Raw genomic sequence first — 5,321 nt, 5'->3', positions numbered from 1 at the left:
CTGAAGAAGAAAAAAAAAGGATTGAAAACAAGGAAAAGGGGATGAGGCTACTACACTGACAATATTCTTCCTGAGAACAGTTTCAGAGTTTCATGAAACAGTTGCACGTCTGGGTACCAGGATCCCAGGATGGAAAGTTTTAGCTACACGGTAACACATGCCTAGGGAGTGAATAAACTTTCTCAGGGAGAGCTTAAGTAGTTGAGTTAATTAAAAAGGCAGGACCTACCTGGTTTCATGTATATCCCTGAGGATTTCAGCCTCACAGAGGAAGAGCAACGGGACAGGTCTTAGATAGTGAGGATGTGCCACAGCCAGACAGCTCCAAGAAGCCATGGATGTGAAGTGACAGGTTGGGAACCCTGGAATGAGGGAGACTTTTCATGAAAATGAAACCCAGTAAGGCAGTGTGGGCCACCATACGTCAATAAGAAAAGAAACAGTAATTTCAAAATTAGTATCTCATTGCCTTTTTGTCCTTTTATGGAGTTTGTTATTTACATTGTTTGAATAATATTTGCCTTATTTTGTCTAGAGACAGGTGTCCAGAGTTGGTTACCATTCTTACCAGTGATGGGAAGACTGGTAGGATTTTAGCTACCTAAGAAGACAGTGGGACCACCTAGTTGTGATGAGTCTGCACCAGAGCTTCAAGGTCTTTAAGAATGTAATTCAATTCATCTGTTTTAATGGTAAGCATCCTATTACCTTATGCAATTTCTCACATTGTTTGAAAGGGTGTTTTTCAAATAATGGATCAGGACCCATTAAGGGTCATTAAATCAGTTTAATAGGTTAGAACCAGCATTTTAGAAAACTAAAGTAAAATAGAATTAAGCAGAACAGAAAACAAATTTCCTCACACATGGAAAGGTGTCAAGATGAACTAACCTATTATTGTTATCTAAGTGGCTTTAGCACAATACGAAAAAATTCTTTCACACTCACACAGAGCCAGTTAATGTTAGGTAAGCATCCTCTTTCTTACAACTTCAGAAAGCACAACATGAGGTCTCTAACTCAGGGGGCTACTGCAGCAGTGGAGAGAGAGTTTGAGAGCCACACAAGGCATATTTAAGGGCCCAACCAGGAAGTGGCTTATATTACCTCTGCCCACATCCCATGGGCAGCTTTGGTCATGTGGTTCCAGTCTAAGGAAGGATATACAATGCAGTTTTCTTGTGTAAACAGAAGATGAAATGGAAATGAAATCTGTATTACAACTGATGCCTTTTATACAGCCTTCTCTATGGATTCTGTATCCATTGTCCCTTACTCTTATAGTCTCAGCACCTGCTTGTAACTAGATGCTGATGTGTACTGTATGTATGAATCCCCCCAATTCATAGGTTGGAGCCTTACCCTCCACAGTTATTAAATTTGGAGATAGGGAGTTTAGGGAGTAATTATGGTTAAATGAGGTCTTGGGGGGGTCCTAATCTGATAGGACTGGTAGCCTTAAAGAAGAGGAAGAAACACCAGAGAGTTCTCTCTCTGAGTGTACACACACACACAAAGACCATGTGAGCACACCAGGAGAAGGCAACAATCTGCAAGCCAGGGAGAGAGCTGTCACCAGGACCTGACCATCCTGGCTGGCATCCTGATCTCAAACTACCAACATCTAGAACTGTAAGAAAATACAATTCTGTTGTTTAAGTCGCCAGCCTATCATATTTTATTATGGCAGCCCAAGTGGGCTAAGATGGGTGTGCCTACCTTGGATAATCAATAATGGCATGTAAGTGTTAAATGATCCTTTCTCTGCACAGGTCCCCTTCACTGTCCAAACTGAGTTCATGACTCCAATTTTTCTGTCACTAGAGGACCTTGCCTAAACATACTGACTATATCACACTTTATTGTCATTATTTGTGTACAAATTCTCTTATCTGCTAAAATGCAAGTTCCTGGAGAGAAGCAATCAGTGCAAAGATGCCCAGTGGTGGATGCACATGAAATAACCATGAGAGGCAAGTATTATCTCCATTTGCAAATGAAAAAAAAAAAAACTGGCTCTTATATGACCCTAAGGTCATGCTGTAATTAGTGGAACTAAGATTTGAACCCATGTATGTAGATCACCAAGGAATATTTTCTTTTAAGTTAAAAACTTCCTCTCTTCCCTGTCCCCTTATCTTGCCAGACATTTGGTTTTGGTTCCAGCCTTCACCACTGAATCATACCTTTATTACTTACTTCTCTGTCTTTCTACCATTTCTGCCCCTTAAATCCCTTCAGCTTTCTTTGTCCCAGATCTTTAACCCTCATCGACATTATTGGAGCTGACACCTTGATTAAAACAGTGTAATATTGTGATATTGAGTGCCTCTATATTTAATTATTTAACAATATTTTTCTTAGTGTGCTAGTTATAAAACAGCTAATGGATCAATTGAATTAGTTATAAATAAGTTTGTTCTGTTTTCCTTTTTAAAAACTGTAATCTGATTCTCTTCATATTTACTGCTATAAAATAATAAGCTAAGTTCTTTGCTACATCACTTAAATCCACTGAGCTTATATGTTTTCAAATATAAAGATGTTTGTCGTCACAAGTCTTTAATCACTTCTTTGAATCATAAGAGGTGGCCACAAATCATATGTGCTATGAATTTCTTAAACTATTGCAAAAAATAAAAAGAGCGAAGCAGCAGGCTTCTTAAAAGTCTGATCATCATCATATTTTTGATTCAAATAATGAGAAACAAATAAATTAATAAAATTAAGAGTGATTCATAGGTATTTCCTGTGTAACTGTTTAAAAGAAGCCCTTGTAGCTGAAGGCTTAAATGTGTCATTTTAAAACAATTGCTTTATTTAAATTTGATTAGCTGTCCTCAAAGCATGTGGCCTTAAAATATTTATGAGTCATTTTGGTTGAATGCAACCCACAGCAAGGCATATTGACTGTAAAAAGTACATTAAAACTAGTACTAGTAATACCTAGAATACTATTTTCAAGATTGTCTTCTCCTGATCACTGATAACATTGTTTGTCTTAACTCTTTGAGTTACCATCTTTTTCTTAAAATATCTCCATGTTTTAGCTCAAAGATGTTCTCACCACAGGGTTCCCAATAAGTTAATAGCCTGTTATAAGAACCATAGGAATTAGACGGTATAAATTGAAGCCACCATTCCAATCAATCTTTGATTAATTCTAGCTTTTAATTTATTCCTGATTCTGGGATCAGTGGTTTCAAGAGAAAAAAAAAAGACCAAAACCTTAAAATTGCCAAACTGTTCTACCAAATATATATATATTGTATTTGGATATGCCAAAAGAAGAGTTTCATGATGTAAGATAACCTCCTAATGGCAGTATAATATTAAGTGATGGCAGCCTAGATCCATTGATTCCAGAGGTGTGGGCAATGGGGAGTGAATGTAAAGGGACTAGCATTATTATTGACTTCTATTTACTTTGATAAGGGTTGTTAATCCCAGGCCAATTGCCCCCTAATTGCTCAGCAACATTTTGGATGGCTTTCTGCTCAACTTGTGTCTTCCCAAGGAATGGAATCTAATTGTAAATATTTCTGTCCACGAATTGTGTAAATCTCATTCCCTGGAAAACCACACGTAAACTACTCTCACTAGAAATACATTCATTTCATGACATTATTCTAGATTACTCACACTGCTCCCCTTGTTCAGTCATTCAGTGTATATCATTTGCATGTCTGCCAGATGGCTGCTCTGTTTAGCATGGAAAAAACAAACTGACAAGATGTAGTTCTCACCCTCAACAGGCATACAGTTTCGCAAACTGTTGTTCAGTGTGCCAGGGATTATTGTGTCTTATTCCTTTCCACAACTGCCTTGTAGGGTAGGTATCACCATCCCCATTTATAGATGGACAAAACAGATAAAATAAACTTGAGTCCCAAAAAGGTTAAGTATTAAGTCCAGGGTTCAAGAGCTAATACATTATAAAATTTGTATTCTCATCAAACAGTTCTATCTAGTCTCAAAATCTGTGATCCATTTACTAATGTTTTCTGCTTCTTTTCGTCAGATTAAATGTACAAAGATTTACTGAATTTATTTTGTAAGTATTCCTCAAACCATTATTTTTATTGATGTGAATTATTCATGTATTTTTATTTATTAAAAAATTACAATACACAGATATATTCCTATTTCTCTTGTCACTAAATGTATTTCAACATTTAATACTTCTGTTTTCTCTATTAAGTTCTTTAATTGACAATGACATTACCATATTTTTCTATTAGAAAAAATAAATGTTATATAAATATAAGATTAGTGGAGTATGTTTCAACTAAGTACTCTACATGAAAAAAGAGAAATAGTGTTAAGCAATACATATTCAACATTACACATGTGCAAATCTCTATCATATAGTTACTTATACCTGAGACAGACAAATGATGGCCTGCCTAAAATCTGCTTTTGTAGATAAAGTTTTATTGGAACACAGCCATACTTCTCAAACCATCCTTATTCATTACTCTTAAAAATTGACATTTTATGGCCTAGTATGTTAAAGGTTTGATATATTTGATTCTCTAATAGAAATAATACTATTTTAAAACATTGTAGGCACTAAAATACTATCCTAAATCTTATGTCATAAATGTGTTTTTACTTCCCCAACACAAGAGAGACTATGTTTGCAGGGACCAGCTGAGAGTGAGCCCCACTCTTCAGGCCAGTCACAGGGTGAAAGAGCTAGGATTACAAAGTATGCTCATGAAGCTCTGGCTTGTGTTGCTCAGTGAATTGAACTCCAGCATCCTACCTGTGCATGTGCCCTGACCAGTTTGATTCCTGGTCATTGTACATGCATAGGCAGCAGGCCAGGTCCCCAGCTGGGGGTGTGCAACAGGCAGCCAATTAATGTTTCTCTCCCTCTTTTTCTCCCTCCCTTACCTCTCTCTAAAAATAAATAAATAAAATCTTCAAAAGAAAGTGTGCTCATGAAGAAGGGTAGCCTGCAGAAGAACCAAAAAAGACTCTTAGTCACTCTAGACTTGAGGAATGATTTTTAACATGCCAGGAAGAAGTGAGTCAATAAGGAAGAATATAAATTAAAAGGGTATGAGTAAAAGGAAAAACACAGTCACTTTTATGTAAATTGAAAGATCTACTTTTGCCAGAAGGAAATTCTGGGAAAGATTTTGACTGCCTATAAGCAAAATGCAGGCATGTTCCCACTTATTTTCATCCCTGTCAGGGGTAGTTTCCCTAGTCCAGTGGGGCATGTAGCATTAGAATGAAAACAAGATGAATCAAAAATCATCTTTGCCATGAAATCAAGAAAGGTTCAGAGACAGTGTTGGGTATGGGGGTGG

The sequence above is a fragment of the Phyllostomus discolor genome, chromosome 7 (assembly GCF_004126475.2).
Source record: "Phyllostomus discolor isolate MPI-MPIP mPhyDis1 chromosome 7, mPhyDis1.pri.v3, whole genome shotgun sequence".
In the NCBI taxonomy this organism is placed as follows: Eukaryota; Metazoa; Chordata; class Mammalia; order Chiroptera; family Phyllostomidae; genus Phyllostomus; species Phyllostomus discolor.
Note: the sequence above shows the minus strand (reverse complement) of the source record.